Source organism: Ovis aries, chromosome 10 (genome assembly GCF_016772045.2).
Source record: "Ovis aries strain OAR_USU_Benz2616 breed Rambouillet chromosome 10, ARS-UI_Ramb_v3.0, whole genome shotgun sequence".
NCBI lineage: Eukaryota > Metazoa > Chordata > Mammalia > Artiodactyla > Bovidae > Ovis > Ovis aries.
Window position 1 is genome coordinate 31,658,897 of NC_056063.1, and position 18,633 is coordinate 31,677,529.

At 44.1% G+C, this 18,633-nt stretch overlaps 1 protein-coding gene and 1 non-coding gene across 7 annotated transcripts in view; one reads left to right on the top strand and one right to left on the bottom strand.

Moving 5' to 3' along the window:
* MTUS2 (microtubule associated scaffold protein 2) overlaps positions 1–18,168 on the bottom strand; it is a 383,566-nt gene extending 365,398 nt beyond the window's left edge. For 3 of the 6 annotated variants that reach the window (XM_042254840.2, XM_042254836.2, XM_060394464.1), the window contains exons 1-3: positions 18,012–18,168; positions 6,781–6,871; positions 5,879–5,951 (exon numbers count right to left, since the gene is read on the bottom strand). The gene's annotated coding sequence lies outside the window, so the exon portion shown is untranslated. Of the gene's footprint in view, positions 1–5,878; positions 5,952–6,780; positions 6,872–16,843; positions 16,997–18,011 lie in introns of all 6 variants that reach the window. The other 3 variants (XM_042254837.2, XM_042254838.2, XM_042254839.2) reach the window with 3 other exon arrangements.
* On the top strand, positions 9,977–10,048 carry TRNAC-GCA (transfer RNA cysteine (anticodon GCA)). The gene has a single exon. It is a non-coding gene; the product is annotated as a tRNA-Cys (tRNA).
* Positions 18,169–18,633: the final 465 nt, after the last annotated feature.

Here is an 18,633-nt window from a genome sequence, read left to right on the forward strand (position 1 = left end):
TAAAAGTGATGAACTCATCTGACATAAAGTGAGGAACGCAGGAACTTTTCCAGGACTTCTATTGTAATTCATCACAAACTGGATGCCTGTTCAAATATTACACAGTTCCCTGCTATCTGTCTCTAATAGCAGGAGCGAAGCCACTGCATTTGCCTACTGGCGGGCTTACCCATTAATTACCAAAGATGGCACACTGCCAGTGAGAGCCAGGCCCCTCTGAGTGTGCCCCGATGACCTAGTTTAATCAAATCTGGCCTCGAATCCAACAGAACACAGATTTAATTCCTAGCTAGAGGGCTGGATGACAGCATGTATCTAACAGTTTGAGAGAGCAGTGCATGGAAAACTGAGCGGTCTTATGCACCATTTAAAACAGACAACAGAAAAACTAAGAGAATTCTTATCATCTTGATGGGATTGTCCACATGACTTCTATTGACTCTGCGCCCCCCACCCCAAACAACAACCAATTTCCTAACATTCTGGGCTCTGAGCCTGCGGATTTAAGTATTGAAATATGGTTGGTCTCTACTCCTATGTTTTCTCCCTAAGGAAAAGATGGATTGGGAAAAAGGTTAACCTCAGTATCCCTGAAATAATGGACCTTGATATCCTGGTGCTTCTAATCTATTCCTGAGGATTATTTTAATGCAGAAAATAAAATCTCAGTGTATTTCAGTCCTATTTGACATTTAGATATTTCAGACTCACAGGACTTTCTTTGGTGGGGGGAAAAAAAAAACATTAAGTCTTTAAAAAGCTCTAAGGTCTTTAGGAAACAAATTATAACCAACAATTCCTCATATCTCACTATATGGTGCGAGTATTCTTTTCCCTTTGGGCAAGCTGTGCGGTTTATGGGATCTCAGTCCCCCAACCAGGGATTGAACCCAGGCCCCTGGCTATGGAAGCTCAGAGCACTAACCAAGAGACCATGAGGGAAGTCCCGCAAATGTTTGTACCTAGGATCCCTCTGGCCTTGTTCCGTTGGTGCCTGCTGATGACAGAATGATGTGCTCCATTTTCAAGCAGTTCTGTCTATGACACAATCAAGCTTCATAAAACGGGGGATACAAAATTCCCGATACAAAAAAGAATTTCAGGAGGGAACCCAGTCCCGTGTCCAGGCAGGCAGTAGAGGCCAGTGGTTAAGGGCATAGCTGGCTGCAAGATCCAGCTTCAACCCTCACCACTTCTGAGCTGGAAAATGAGGGTGCTGGCAGCACCTACCTTATACAGTGTTCAATAAACAAACAAGACAATGAAGACAGAGAAGACTGGTGGGCTACAGTCTAAGGGGTGGCAAAGAGTTGGACGTGACTTAGGGACTGAGCGTGCACACACAAACACACACACACATGGGCTCACACAGTACTGAAGCAAGTGAGCACTCACCAAAATGGTAGACAGAACCAGCATTTAAACACTGTAAAGTCACATCACTCCATTTAGCTATGTACATGGTGCTACGCACCTAACCTAAAACCTTCTACCATATGATAAGCCACTAACACTGCCGTTTAAAAACCCACTGTGTATGTCCACACCTCTGCTACTGCAGTGGACCTACCTCCTTACATAATCAGCAGAAAGGATCTCTTATTAAAGTAATCAAGGCAATTATTTGGATCACAGAGGGATAAAGTTTGTCAACTCCAAATTTATGAAGATTAATGATAATGAGAGTGCTGGATTGTTCTTAAATATCATTGTTTCATTCTAACATTTATGAAGCTGGTGTTTTCACAGACCTTTCCTAGTAGTAAATATCACTCTCCCTACGAAAATGAAAGTGTTAGTCATTAAGTCATGTCCGATTCTTTGTGACCCCATGAAGTTGGCCCACTGGGCTCCTCTGTCCGTGGGATTCTCCAGGCCAGAATACTGGAGTGGGTTGCCATTCCCTTCTCCAGAGGACCTTCCCAACTCCAGGATAGAACCCAGGTCTCCCACATTGCAGGCAGGTTCTTTACCATCTGAGCTCAGTGAAACAAGAAATTATTAGCTCAAAGTCACAGGTACCAAATATCAGACCCCAAACATCATATTCTCATTCTTTCCTTGGTATTCCAAAGGAAAAGAAAAAATCGAACATAATATCTACAAATAAAGTGAAACACACAGCTAAGCAATTATCTAGGGGGGAATTAGCTCACACAAGCCTCCCTAATCCTCTTTCCCCTTTTCCTTCTGCCGCTGAACTCATTAAAAAAAAAAATCCACATCGTTTCTTTCTTCAATCATGTACCTATGGTGGGAGCAGGGAAGAGAAGTTTCAGATATAAATAACGCCAGGGCCTCTTTCCATAAATCACATAAACAGTTCTTTTAATTGATCATGTGTTCTTCTACCTTGTATTCTGAGGATCAACCCCCCTCCACTCCCCACCTGCCCCCGACACACACAGGAAAGAAATGTAGGCCTTGGCAGGGGTAAGGGAAATAAACACCAATGTTCACTGGATTTACAAGTACTCTCTGAGGTCTCTTCTTTCCTAATACTTACTTTTATTTATTTCTTTGCGCCCAGTCTTAGTTGAGGCACGTGCGATCTTCCAACTTCACTATGACATGCTATGACATGCGGGATCCTCTAGCCGTGTCGTGTGGGAGCTAGTTTCCCGACCAGAGATTGAGCCCAGGCTCCCAGACCAGGGAACACAGAGTCTAAGCCCTGGACCACCAGGGAAGCCCTTCTGAGGTCTCTTTACTGTTACTCTTACAGTAAGCGGGTTTCCTCGGTAACTGACACCGTAACATGTGTTTATCACTTCACAAAGAGAAGCCTCTTGGAGCTCCCTCTAATCAGTTCAGTCATCAGCACCCAAGAAAAGAAAAGCTTTTTCCCTGGCCACATATTTTGTGTCTATGGTCCAGCCTCGCTCCCATTTCCCAGTCCTTTCCTCTGTATGATTCATCAGCGTCCCGGTGGCTGCCACCACCATCCTGACCATGCCAACAATCACCATGACCTCTACCCATGACCTCAGCTACCAAGAACACTAGCACCATCACCTATCTGTCCTTTTTTTAATCTCAGTTACATATCAGTTATCCGTCACATGCTCCACCCGCAGCCCTCTCTCTGGGCCCAACACTTTGCTATATCTCTCTTACCCTGTATTTGTCAATCAAAAGCCACCCATTAACAACAATATAACAGCTTTTTATCTCATCCAAAGATTAATTACAAAAACTCAGCAGTTAGGAAAAGCCAGCCATTATGGACACACCCAATATTTGGAAGGCAACTCCGTTTTCCTGGGGAAATACTCAAGTTTCAGTTCAGTTTAATTCAGTTCAGTCGCTCAGTCGTGTCTGACTCTTTGTGACCCCATGAATCACAGCACACCAGGCCTCCCTGTTCATCACCAAATCCTGGAGTTCACCCAAACTCATGTCCATCAAGTCGGTGATGTCATCCAGCCATCTCATCCTCGGCCGTCCCCTTCTCCTCCTGCCCCCAGTCCCTCCCAGCATCAAAGTCTTTTCCAATGAGTCAACTCTTTGCATGAGGTGGCCAAAGTACTGGAGTTTCAGCTTTAGCATCATTCCTTCCAAAGAAATCCCAGGGTTGATCTCCTTTAGAATGGACTGGTTGGATCTCCTTGCAGTCCAAGGGACTCTCAAGAGTCTTCTCCAACACCACACTTCAAAAGCATCAGTTCTTCGGTGCTCAGCTTTCTTCACAGTCCAACTCTCACATCCATACATGACCACAGGAAAAACCATAGCCTTGACTAGACGGACCTTTGATGGTAAAGTAATACCTCTGCTTTTGAATATGCTATCTAGGTTGGTCATAACTTTCCTTCTAAGGAGTAAGTGTCTTTTAATTTCATGGCTGCAATCACCATCTACAGTGATTTTGGAGCCCCAAAATATAAAGTCTGACAATGTTTCCCCATCTATTTCCCATGAAGTGATGGGACCAGATGCCATGATCTTCGTTTTCTGAATGTTGAGCTTTAAGCCAACTTTTTCACTCTCCTCTTTCACTTTCATCAAGAGGCTTTTTAGTTCCTCTTCACTTTCTGCTATATCAGATATAGCATAAGGGTGGTGTCATCTGCGTATCTGAGGTTATTGATATTTCTCCTGCCAAAACTCAAGTTTAAATAGTCCTTAAGAACAAGAATATTACAGAGACGATGATCTACAGATAAAAGCATCTTAGAAGTGCTTGAAACCTGAAGCACACATTCTCTATCACTAAACTGCATTCGGTTCAGTTCAGTTCAGTTCAGTCACTCAGTCGTGTCCGACTCTTTGTGACCCCATGAATTGCAGCACACCAGGCCTCCCTGTCCATCACCAACTCCCGGAGTTCACTCAGACTCACATCCATCGAGTCAGTGATGCCATCCAGCCATCTCATCCTCTGTCGTCCCCTTCTCCTCCTGCCCCCAATCCCTCCCAGCATCAGAGTCTTTTCCAATGAGTCAACTCTTCACATGAGGTGGCCAAAGTACTGGAGTTTCAGCTTTAGCATCATTCCTTCCAAAGAAATCCCAGGGCTGATCTCCTTTAGGATGGACTGCTTGGATCTCCTTGCAGTCCAAGGGACTCTCAAGAGTCTTCTCCAACACCACACTTCAAAAGCATCAATTCTTCAGCGCTCAGCTTTCTTCACAGTCCAACTCTCACATCCGTACATGACCACTGGAAAAACCATAGCCTTGACTAGATAGACCTTTGTTGGCAAAGTAATGCCTCTGCTTTTGAATATGCTGTCTAGGTTGGTCATAACTTTCCTTCCAAGGACTGCATTAACTTGGTCCTTAATTTGGTTTAAAACATGGTTTAGGTTTTCCCTCCTGAGTTTTATGCCTAGAAAACTCAGGCCACCCCTCTGGCCTCCAAACCTACAGTAGCCACTGTCCCTCTGATAAGTTTCTTTCAATCAATCCAAGTGTCCAGTCAAAGCCACACCCCAAGCTATTACCTCTTTCTGCTGTCTTCAAGCAGCAGAACTCAATAAAAAGTCTCCCTTCCTTAGAATCTGTCCAGAGAACAAAACAACAGTTTACAGAGGGCTGTAAACTGTGCAAGGCCACCACATTCAAGGGGACTCCAATCACATCATTTAAAAAATTGTCTGTATTTTTATCGCAACTTTGATGACTTAAAGATGGGTAATTTATTTATATTACAAGTTTCCAACATATGGCAATAAAGTACCTCGTTCTAAAAATTAGTACAGTCTAACCATTCTCCATCAGATGGAAGTAAAAGGTCCATGGAAGAGATGCTTCTGTCAAATGTGGACAAAATGCCATATGGGCTAGAACAGCCCTCAGGAAAGCGTCTCTCAAGTGTCTCAAATGTTTTAAACCTTCTGCAATCTTGGTGGTTCAGTAAAGCTTCTCTGCGTCATTTAATGAACTCTGTTTGCATTTCATTAACTTTTTCCCTCCCAATCTGGTCTTTCTCTCTCAAAAAGCACATTCTCTAATCAAAGCAAGCCCTTAAAAATGACTGCATCATCGTGTCCTATTTCTGTCAACTGATATTATTAAACACATGTTAACATCCACGCCACAACCTTTTGTTGCTGAAAAAGATTAATTACCCCTATGAAAGAGATGTCTTTATAGACACACTCCTCAATTTTAAAATCCTTAACAAAACACGTTGCTTGAACTGGAGTTCCAATACATGTCTGAATATAATTCTCATATTTTAAAAAAAGCAAAACTAAATTATGCTTTCACATGAAAATCCAGTTTAATTCACTTGTATCATTAATAATATTTACCCAAATTCAGCACCAGCGATTTACTCAGAGTACCAAGAAGTCTCACACAACATTTAAGAAGCAACTATGTGTCCCAGTCAAGTGGAACTATAAATTGAATAGAAATCCACGTAAACTTACCTTGACCCACAGAAAACCAGTTTTACTGCCATTGGTGACAATTTGCCCTAGTTGACAATTCACGTGTGGAAACCTTAAAAGGAAAAGGGACAGGAAAATTCAGAAGAAAGGGGCAGGATCCGGGGATGTGTAAACAGTACTTCACTACACTGCTGCATCTCACTAGGAAGCTACAGTTAGTGCAAGAGTTCTTGAATCTAGACAATAACTGCGCCACAGATAAGCTCTTCATAATGGGAGTTGTTTCAATAAACTCACCATTTTTCCATTGGCTAGGATTTCAGAGATACTTAATCTTACATTCAGATTAATCCTCAATGGATTACATGACTTCAATTTTCTTTCTATCTTAATCCCTCAAGTAGTTAATGATCTGAAAACCGATTCTTAAATGCACCATATAAATGAAGGATCTTAAGGACTTAAGGCTTTTATCAAGGGAAGAACACTTCTGATACATGAACAATCATGTCCATTTTCCAGGTCTTAATTTTCTTAAATTGCACCAAATTTATACTTGTTATGCTTCTTACAGTCTTAGAATTCAGGAGAAATAAAAAGCCAGAGCAACGATAAATCCTACAGTATTAACAATATTAATATTAATTAAATCCTTAATAAAACTATATTTCAAAATAAATCAGCAAAATTTATTTTCCTCTCTAAATTGCCCGGCGAGAAGAATAGTTGTTAGGTGGTGGAAAAGACACAAATTTTCCTCCCAAAAGCTACTGCAAGAGACTACAGAATGCCTACTATTATTAGGCTGACTCATATAAAATGACTGTTACTCAACCATTTTATTACCAGAAAAAATGACAATTTTACCATTTTTCCAAACAAGAAAACAGACAGAATTGGAAAACCCAGTGATCATGAAACAATTAAATCTTCAGAACTACCTATCGCTGTGCACACGTCATTTTTCTGAGAAGCATCAGGGAGTCTGAGTATAAACTGTTTCCATTCCAACCCAGCGCATCTTCAGGGCACCTAGAAGACGAGAAGTGAATCACCTCCAGCATTTGGAAGGGCTGAGAGCACGTTTCTGGTTCCTTCTTCCCACCTGGTCCCTATTTACTGCCAACTCCCGCTCGGCTAAGTATGTTATTACATTATTTTTAATAATATACTCAGTAACCTGTCTATCTCAGGACCTTCCCAACCAGCACCCCCACCACCTCCCACTGCTATGAACCCCACCACAACCACCCCCACTGCTATGGATGTCACATGGGGTGCCCAGTGCTGCTGGGACTAAAACCAATGGAGTAGAGGCCATGTGAGCACCCGGTGTACAAAAATCCACATGTTCACAGGCTGTGTCTTCTTCTGAAATGGAGCAGAAAGCACCTAAATAATCTTCCCTCCTACCAGGAGACCTGTTAAATGAGCTCCTATTGTTAAGTTGCATTTTTTTTTTTTGTATGAACTTGCAGTCAGTTGCAAAATAAACCTTTTGACCTCTTTTTAGACCATCTATCTATTTCTCATTCCATATTTTTAATATCAATTATCTGAAGATAATATTTTAGATGGATTAGGTTAAATAAAATATATTTAAATCCATCCTATCGACTGTTTTCCTTTTTAATATGGCTACTAGAAACATTAATGTGGTTCACACTGCATTTCTGTTGGACAGTGCTACTCTATAAAGTACAGCCTGTCTCCTCTTTATTAAACAATCTGCTACACAGACTTAGAGAATGAACGAACTTATGGTAGACAGGGAGAAGGGACGGTTAGGGAGCGTGGGATGGACATGTACACATTGCCATATCTAAAGTGGAAAAACCAACAAGGACCTACTGCTCAGGGAACTCTGCTCAATGTTATGTAGCAGCCTGGATAGGAGGGGAGTTTGGGGGAGAATGGATACGTGGATATATATACAGCTGAGTCCCTTCGCTGTTCACCTGAAACTACCACATTGTTAATCAGCTATACCCCACTATAAAATAAAAAGTTTAAAATTAAAAACAAATATCTGTTACAATGACGTTGGCCTTTCCCAGTGATTACAGAACCATGGATGCCAGACGGCACTCCCGTGACTGATAATGCAGCAGGGCCCTGCTGAACGCACGGATTTTGCGTGCATGCTAAGTTGCTTCAGTCATGTCTGACTCTCTGTGACCCCATGCACTGTAGCCCAAGAGGCTCTTCTGTCCTTGGGATTCAGCCCACTGGAGTGGGTTGCCATGCCCTCCTCCGGGATCTTTCCAACCCAGGGCTCAAACCAATGTCTCTTATGTCTTCTGCACTGACCAGGTGGGTGGGTGGAGGGGGGTGTTCTTTACCACTAGGGCCACCTGGGGAAGCCCCCACTAAAAGCTCACACAATGTTGCTCTCAAGGTTCTACCAACTCACTGGAGTTTCCTTCTCTAGTATCATTGCTGCTGCCTCACACATAAGGACCAACCTTCCTGAGGTTTCTCATCTTCTGACCTAGATATTTGACTGAATTCAAAGGCAACATGCCTGTTGTTAAGTAACACAGGGGTCAGGTCTAAGGTGCGACAAAGCCTTTGCCTCTGGCATGAAATTTAAGAGGAACCAAAAAACGCAGTAACCAAGGTGAATATATTTTTAAATAACAGCTTAACTGATATGCAACTAACATACCATAAAATGCACCATTTTAAAGGGTGCAATTCGGTGGTTTTAACAGACTCACTAAATTTTTCACTATCAAATTCAAAGACATTTTCGCTGCCCCACAAAGAAACCCTGTTCCCATTAGCAGGTACCCCATTATTCTCCCTACGCCCAGCATCTGACAACCACTAATCTATTTTGTCTCTACAAATCTGCCTATTCTGGATATTTGATATAAATGGAACACATAACATGTGGCCTTTAATGTCTGGCTTCTTCCACTTAAAATGTTTCCAGGTTCACACATGTTGTATCATGAGACTGTACTTCACTCCTTTTTATGAATGACTAACATTTATTCTATGAACATGCCACATTCTACCCATTCATCAGCTGATGGACACCAGGACTGTTTCCAGTTTGGGGCTATTACACACAAACTGGTGTATAAGTTTTTATATTACACACAAACTGGTGTATATAAGTTTCAATTCTCTTAGGTATATGCTTAGGAAGGAAATTGCTGGCTGTATTTTCTATGTTTATAATTTGAGTAACCAGCAACAATTTTCCAAAGTGACCACACTGTTTCACAGTTCCACCAACAATGGATCAGGGTTCCAATAGTCATCAATACTTGGTATTGTCTGTATTTTTTGTCAGCCATCTTAGTGGAGAGTAGTGATTATCTCATTGTGCTTTTCATTTGCATCTCCCTAATAACCACTTCATGGGAAATAAATGGGAAACAGTGGAAACAGTGTCAGACTTTATATTTTGGGGCTGCAAAATCACTGCAGATGGTGATTGCAGCCATGAAATTAAAAGACACTTACTCCTTGGAAGGAAAGTTATGACCAACCTAGACAGCATATTTAAAAGGAGAGACATTACTTTGCCAACAAAGGTCCATCTAGTCAAGGCTATGGTTTTTCCTGTGGTCATGTATGGATGTGAGAGTTGGACTATGAAGAAAGCTGAGCACCGAAGAATTGATGCTTTTGAACTGTGGTGTTGGAAAAGATTCTTGAAAGTCCCTTGGACTGCAAGGAGATCCAACTAGTCCATTCTAAAGGAGAGCAGTCCTGGGTGTTCTTTGGAAGGAATGTTCTTTAGTTTTCAGCTAAAGCTGAAACTCCAGTACTTTGGCCACCTTATACGAAGAGTTGACTCATTAGAAAAGACTCTGATGCTGGGAGGGATAGGGGGCAGGAGGAGAAGGGGACAACAGAGGATGAGATGGCTGGATGGCATTACCGACTCGATGGACGTGGATTTGGGTGAACTCCAGTTGGTGATGGACAGGGAGGCCTGGCATGCTGCAATTCATGGGATCACAAAGAGTCGGACACAACTGAGTGACTGAACTGAACTGAATAACCAAGGCTCACCACTTTTTAATAGGTAAAATTGCCATCAGTATGTCTTCTTTGGAGAAATATCAACTTGAAGTCTTTGCCCAACTTTTAATTGGGTTGCTTATCTTTATATGGGATTCCCTTGTGGCTCAGCTGGTAAAGTATCTGCCTGCAATGCAGGAGACCTGGGTTCGATCCCCGGGTTGGGAAGATTCCCTGGAGAAGGGAAAGGATACCCACTCCAGTATTCTGGCCTGGAGAATTCCATGAACTATACAGACCATGGGGTCACAAAGAGTCAGACACAACTGAGCGACTTTCACTTTCTATCTGTATGTAATTGAGTTGCAACCATTCTTGACCTATTTGGTATACAAGTTCTTATTACATACATAATTTGTAAAAATTTGCTCCCCTTCTATGGGCTTTTTATTGATGATACTCTCTAAAAGCCATTTTTATGAAGCCCAACCTAAATGTGTTTTCTTTTGCTACTTATATGTTTTTGGTATCATAGCTAAGAAACCATTGCCTAGTCTAAGATTATGAAAATTTACTTCTGTGTTTTCTTCTAAGAGTCTTTTTGTTTCAGCTTTGACAATTTTTGCCTCACTCAGTGAAATTTTGTTCTCATACTTTTTTGGAAAAAAAGAATTTACAGAATGTCCTTACTCTAACATTCCAGAGGTGGTTCCAAGATAAATGATATTTTTAAAATTAAAAATTAATGCAAAAAAATTCATGGTGAACAATATCAAAAGTTTAAACTAAAACACGATCAGCAAAATTTTTTTAAAAACATGATCAGTAACATGATTAGTCATCATATGCCATATTGGAGTCTTACACCAAAGACTCTTTATAATGTTTGTCTTTTTAAAATGTTTGCTAATTAGTTCATGAATTTTTGCATTATTTTTCATTTTTTAACCATATGAAAATATCACTTATTTTTATTGCTTTTAGGTTTTTAGCACCCCTTAAACTTTGTGCTTGAGGCAACTGCCTGACTCATCTCTTTCTAGTCCCAACCCTGCACAAAGGTGATTTTCAGACCACATCTCTGCTTTCTTCCAGTTTAACTCTCCAAACTGAGATATTAGTTCTAACTCACGTTAATATTACATTACAATACCTTGGAGAGTTGTCAAAATGATAATTCTAAAACACAGCAGAAAAAACTCAGTATGAAGTTTGGCAGCAGAGCACAAAGTAGTTATATTAAACTAACTTCCTCTGCTGGTAGAAGCATATTGACTCTCTCAGTATAAAACATATTACTAGCTACCAGTTAGACTAATATAAAATTTGTTAGCACTAGAGTCTTTAGGAAATCAAATGCAATTTTTGGCACATCTGTCATACACACTTCCTAAGATATTTAGAAATATTCATTTCAACCACAATTATTCTGTTGCATGGTTTCAGTTCTCAAATTAGCTTCCCCATAAAATAATCTGATAGAAATATAAGAATTGGGTACAAAAATATGCTTGGTTTAATATGCAGCAACATTTACAACCTGAGAAGGCAATTATTTGTGTGTAAAGGGCTGTCTGCCTTCAGAAGCTATTTTGAGTAATTTCAAACAGCCTCGTACAAAGATAATTAATTCTGGATGATTTGAGATTACTTCTCTTACACTGTCATTTAACAGCAATAGTGCTCATACTAAGTTTTCAGATCAGTATTTTGCAGTAAGTCTGGTCAAGCATAAAAATTTAACTTCTCTACGATGTGTTCGCTATTTGCTTCTGCTGTTTCGTCGCCATTTCTTATAATCCAAGGTTCTGTACTCCATGCTTCAGCCATATTACTTTTGAAAAACATTCAAAATCACTATAGCAATACTAGCATGTTTCTGGACACATGCACTTGCCTTATTACAGTCTTTACAGAAGCTAACACACTATGTTGGCTTTTCACTTCTGCAGGTGAGTCAAAGTTCTCCAAGTCAACACCAGCCTGTCATCAGTACTGGCTCCGTCCTCATCACAGGCACTGCTGCCTCACCTCTAATGCCTATGTGTACACACTGCTTTGTTTGTCTAAGGAAACTGAACTTACTGTGCAATGAGTTTGCAGGTGCACAAAGGCTCACAAGACTAATAAGGAGAAATCCTGAAGGGTCATACAGCCTACCCGCTACGGGACAGGAGAAGCACATTGACCTAGAGAACAAGACTCAATCTTATATTTTAAAAAAATCACTCAACAGACTGAGTTAACAATCTCTTCTCCTATCTAGTCTAAACTCTGGCAATAAAACATGAAACAGAAATAAGAAAGGAAACCAAAATAATAATTACCTATAAATGATATGATTGTCTACCTAGGAATTCAAGAAACATAATCAAAAAGAGGTTAGAATTGATCGAAGCTTGAAAAGTGCCCAGTTACACAACTTATATCTTAAAATCAATAGGTTTCCATACATAAAGTATTGGTTAAATATATACTACAGTCTGAATGTTTGAGTTTCTCCATAATTCATACGTTAAAAACCTGATGCCCAAGATAATGGTGTTAGGAGGGGGGTACTTTGGGAGGTGAGTGGATCATGAGGGCAGAACCTTCAAAAGAATGAGATTGCATGAGCGTGCTAAGTCGCTTCAGCGACTCTTTGTCCAGTTCTTTGGGACCCCATGAACTGTAGCCGGTGAGGCTTCTCTGTCCATGGGATTCTCCAGGCAAGAATACTAGAGCGGTTGCCATGTCCTCCTCCAGGAGCTCTTCCCCATCCAGGGATCGAACTCATATCTCTCATGCTTCTGTATCGGCAGGCAGGTTCTTTACCACTAGAGCCACCTGGGAAGCCCATGAATGAGATTGGTACCTTAATAAGAGAGGCCCCAGAGAGCATCTGGCCTGCTCCTTCCATTAAGTGAGGACAGAGTAAAAAGCAGCTCCTTAGAAGACCTGCCAGCACCACGATCCTGGGCCAACCAGAACCCCCAACAGTGAGAATAAATGTCTGCTGTATGTAAGGCACCAGTCTGATGTATGTTGTTACAGCGGTCCAGAGGGACTGCTACTGCTAAGTCGCTTCAGCCGTGTCCGACTCTGTGCGACCCCACAGACGGCAGCCCACCAGGCTCCCCCGTCCCTGGGATTCTCCAGGCAAGAACACTGGAGTGGGTTGCCATTTCCTCCTCCAATGCATGAAAGTGAAAAGTGAAGGTGAAGTTGCTCAGTCATGTCAGACCCTCAGCGACCCCATGGACTGCAGCCTTCCAGGCTCCTCCATCCATGGGATTTTCCAGGCAAGAGTACTGGAGTGCGGTGCCAATGCCTTCTCCGCCAGAGGGACTAAGAGTGTCATATTACCACTATGTATAGTATATGCAACTGATTCATTATCTAACCCTGATGCTGGGAAAGACTGAGGGCAGGAGGAGAAGGGGGAAACGGGGGATGCGATGGCTGGACGGCATCACTGACTCAATGGACACGAGTTTGAGCAAACTCAGGAGATGGTGAAGGACAGGGAAGCCTGGCATGCTTTTATGTCCCAAAGAGTCGGACACAACTTAGCCACTGAACAACAGCAATTACATAACAACAGCCACTAAGAAGAAGGCTCACTTACAAAAGCTAAGGAAAGAGTGTAACACACCCAGGAATAACCTTCAACCCCCCATTTTCCAAACATGGTAGGCGGCACGTGGGAGAAGCCTGCCATGTGAGACCACACACAGCAAATGACAGGCACAGAGGAAGACGTAAGCCCGCCAGCCTCCTACACACACAACCTTCCAAATGCCACCTATCCACCTCCTACTCATGCCATCTTCCTAATGCCACCTACCTGTATGCTCATTGCTCCAGGCTGTCCTTACGCTCCAACCCGCCAGCAAACAACCCAAGGAGACTTAATCTATAAGGAGGACTTCCTTGGCTGTGTCAGGGATAGAAATGATTATTCGCTAATGGCTTGATGAAGTAAACAGCTGCGGATCTTGTCCCCGACCCCGTCCCCCATGTACCCCGCAAGGCTAGGCCTTTCTCCAGCAGAGAGTTCCTGCCCACTGCTCCCCTACTGGCTTCTCACCTTTTCCACTGAGGGATCCACGACCACTTGCTGCCAAGTCAACACACGTCTTCTGATTAGTACACAAGGGAGCGGCCATCCGAGCACACAGGAGCCTCACCAGCCAATGAGCGCTCGCCCCTTCTCAAACCCTAACCAACCCCAACACCTTCAGACCCCAGAGTTTCTCTGGGGTTCAGTTTCACCTCCAAAGTTGCTCTAAGTTCTTGATATCCCTGAAGAAAGAGCCATGGAGTTCCCAGTGTCAGCATTCTTCACTTAACCACTTGTTCCAAGGGAACTGCAGGAATCTGGGCTGAAATGAGACTCTCCTGCCAGCTCCCCTCCTACAAGCCAGTGGGAACCATCAGCGAAGACACACAACCTCCCCTCTACTCCTGGTTTATGTAGTGGTGTGGACTGGACTCCAGCTGCCATGCGAGGCCCTCAGCCGTACCTGATCCCAAACCAACACACCACCCAAGGCCCAAGAGGAACACAACCTCACGTCACCAAAGAGGAGGGTTCCAGGGCAGGTCTGAGAAATCACCGCAACAGAATTAGAGGGGTGGGTGCTATTGTGGGGAAGCTCTGGCCATGAGCCTGCCGACAGCACCAGGCCCCCCTCATAAGCCCCAGCACAGTTCCAGAAGCCAAACTAAAGTGTGGTCAAAGGGCGTGTCTTTGTGGAGGGATGGATGGATGGATGTTTGGATGGGTAGATGGACAGGTGCATGAGTGGGCAACAGGTGGGTAAGTGGATGGATGGGTGGGTAGGTGATGGGTGGGTAGTTGGATGGATAAATGAGTGGATGGATGGGTGGGTGGGTGATAGGTGGGAAGCTAGATGGATGAATGGGTAGGTGGGTGAATAGATGGGTGGGTGGGTGGTTAGGTAGGCAGGTAAATGGGGTGGGTGGGTGGATGGACAAATAAGTGGGTGGAAGGGGTACGAGGGTTGGTGGGAAGGGGTCAAGATGGTAAGATCTGAGAAATCTTAATTCAGATATGAAGTAGAAATACTTCAGAGAAAAGGAAAACTCTCCACCCATGTCAACAACCCCCTCTCAAACATTCCTGCGGTGGACATTACAGTCTTCCATTTATCCATAAAACTGCTAATAGGAGTACGTCAGCCATTCATCTCAGCCCTTCCCAGCCTGCACTTGTTTCCTGCAGGATATTTTCCAGGCCTGAGTTTGCTCCCTGTTTAGAATTCATATTAAAGGCAGAGCCTAAGGAGTTTGCAGGAAGGTCTCCTATGGAGCTGATGCTATCTGTTGCTATTAACTTTATTAATGAGGCAGCTTTTGGTAGTTTATTTTTTTCTCCCTTTCCCCTCTGCAGCCATCTCTCTGAGATGTAGAAGAGCTTTAACCCACTTTCTTTCCTTACCCGCCTCCGTCTCAGCTTTTCTCTGCCTCTGGCTCACACCGAGATCCAAAAAAGTCCCTGTGTGTGTGTGCTCACAAGGCAGAGCTGTTTCTCCAGGTAACCACCGGATTCCTGATAATACCACTCAGCCCTGCTATTAGCAATCTGCATTTTCTCGGCAGCTCAGCTACAATATTGGCCAGATTTTTTTTTTTTTTTTGTCTTTTCATAAGACTTCAGATGTTGAAATAAGAAAAAGCATTTTTGAAAGTTAACATTTGAACATTAATTAGGAAACGGGAGATTCAGGGTTTGTAGAGCCTTACATTTATATGACGTATGGGAGGTGAGAGGCAGAGAGTGTCTTCCTTATTAAAAAAAAAAAAAATCCACAATTACAAATGCAAACTTCTGTGGCCAGGAGAGCACGCTGCCAGTGTCCCTCCCGGGGGCTTGGATGGAGCCAGAGTAAGGGCCCCTGAAGCTTAACATTCATTAGCTTCCCCGTCAAGGCGCCTCTGCTGGGAGACACAAAAGGCTAGAGAGGTTAATACGGCAGCATTAAAATCTCCAGAAAACCGCTAAGCAGAACTGTCGTCTCTTACATCGGTCCTCTGGACGCTGTTCTTATCTCTCTTTCACAAACCTCCATCCCTGCTGTTCCCTCTAATTTGGCAGCAGCGATTCATTATGAAAGCGCCTGTGCTGGGCTGGGCTTGTACATCCTTTCCCTGTTTGGGCTTCTCCCATCCAGCACTGTGTCAATTATGTAATAGCCAAAACAGGGAGTTTCACAGAATACGAAAAGCATAGTCGCAGCTCTTACATAAGCCTTCACAAACCACCCATAAGATCCACCCCTAGACTGCAATATTGGGAAATTACATAAGGTAGAAAGAAAACACTGATTCAGCAGCCAAGTTTATTTCCAAACTTAAAGACAATAAAAGCTTTTTTGCACTTTTTTGGCTAGTCTGTATTCACTTAATGAGTGTTGAATGTGATAGAAAGAATGATCTTTCAATAAATCTTGACCGTCTTTCCATGTAAACAGAAAGGAGTATCTTGACACCACGACTCAACGTCACTGTCACTTCTGCACAGAGAGATGTCCCACTTCCCAACTTAGTCAACAGGGGACCATGTATCCCGATAAACATCAACTACTGGGGGACTTCCCTGGTGGCTCAGTGGTAAAGAACCCAGCTGCCAACGCAGGAGACGCAGGTTGGATCCCTGAGTTGGGAAGATCCCCTGGAGGAGGAAATGGCAACCCACTCCAGTATTCTTGCTTGGGAAATCCCATGGACAGAGGAGTCTGGCGGGCTGCAGTCCATGCAGTTGCACAGAGTCAGACATGATTTAGCAACTAAACAACAATATCAACTACTCCTTGTGGATTTTTTAAAAATCAAGAAGATATTTTGACAAAATACAGACGTGAACATGCTATAATTCTTCAACATATCTCCCTTCCTATACCATTTTTCTCTCCCCATATTTCTAACCACTTGTTTTTTACTTTCTTTAAACCACTGTAGCCACACCTTGGGCTACAAAGTGACAAATTAGAAGAAACAGTGCTATCCTATGGGTCTCACCTCAGCTACAGATTGGAATCACTAGGGAGTTTTTAACATTCCAAATATCACAGCATCACCAAAACCCAATTAGAACAGAACACTGAGGTGCCGGTCACAAAAGGAAGTGCCCAGACATCAGTATACTTGATATTCCTACTTCTGTCTTCTTCCCTGAAAAAAAAAAATATCCATAAACACAAGTAGAGATATTAAAGGTTATCTAAATCTTTAATAACTGGCAGCTCATAATTACTGAGTTTCCATCAGCTATAAAAAATAAAATAAGTCACTAGTTTAAAAGCCACAAAGAATATCTGTGGGATCTTTTTTATTACTATCAATACGTGGTTCAAGAATTTTCACCAAGTCTCTCAAGAGCCTTTACAAAACTGTTCTATTTTTTTAACGTTTTACAATTTTACCTAATGAGTTCAAAGAAAGGGCCCTATGTTATCTTTAAGGCTATCTCCAGCTAAGACCATGTTCATCTTCCAGGAAAGTTTAGGTTTAAAGCAGAAATTGTGGCTCTGACTTCTCTTCACCCTCTCTTCAGAGATGCTCTGGTAATTCCTTTTATAACTTTACCAATGAGCAAATATTTTTTTAAAAAGCACTTATATAACAGAGAGTACAGGCGCCTTTGGTACCCTGCCAAGAGTACTTCTTTCCGTGTTTGTATTTAAAATAGAATGGTAGTAACATCACTTGTGCGCCTGAAATTCCTTCTGTGCACAGGCTCAGAATGAAAAAAAAAGAGAAAAAAAATGGATGTAGCAAACCGCTTCGCTGCTTTACCATTACACAGCTCAAAGGAAATAACACATTCATACTAAATTAAGACGAAGAGGCAGAACAAATTATCCAAAGCTGGGGGTGTTGTTGGGGTGGGGGTGGGGGATAGAGAGGTAGGGATTCGGTTGAACCAACCTACCAGCCCTTCGAAAACAGAGGATGTTTAACCTGACAGCATGCGAAGGTGCCGGAGGAGCTGCAAAAAAAACCTCAGCCGGAGCAGGTGATGCAGGCAAGAAAGAACAAGCGCTCGGATGGCAGAAAAGCCCAAATCAACCCCGCGCCGCCCAGCGCCCCCGCGGCGGGCGCTCCCCGGCTCCGCGCAGGGTCCGAGAGCGCCGGCCCCGGGGCCCCGCCAGACCCGGCCGGACGGGACAGAGGAGATTCCGCTCACCTGGGTGGGAAATAGCCTCGGGAGGTGCCCAGGAAGCCACGCTGCCCTGATGGAGAGGCTCATTGCGGACTGGCTTCCCGCACGCCTCCTCCGCCTCCAGCTCGAGTTTTCCTCTTTGGCGACAGGTCTAGACCCGGCCAAGCGGCCGCGCAGGTCCGCAGACGTGGGTGGGGGGGCCACAAACTTGCGGGGAGAAGCCGGCGGCGGCGGCGGCGCGGGCGGAGGAGGCAGGGGCGCCCCCCGCGCGCGGTCCCCGCCGCCGCCCGCCCACGCCCGCTCGCGCCCCGCGCTCACCCCGCGCCGGCACCGCCCAGGCTCGGAGCGCGGGGAAGGCGGGGTAGCGCGGACCCGGAGGCTGAAGCCCCCCAACGGATGCAGCGGCCGCCCCTCCGGCCGCCTTGCCGGGACAAAGAGAAGCGGCGGAGCGGGATGGGAGGGGGGTGCGGCGAAGCGCGGGCCTCGGAGCGCGCCGCGCAACCCGCGCGCCTGGCCGGAGAGGTGCGGGCGGCGGGGACCGCGCGGGCGGGCGGGCGGAGAGGCGCGCTCCCCGTCCGGGCCTCCCCGAGATGCACACGCCGGGACCCGCGCCCCGCAGCCCCGCAGCCCCGCCGGGGAGGCCGCA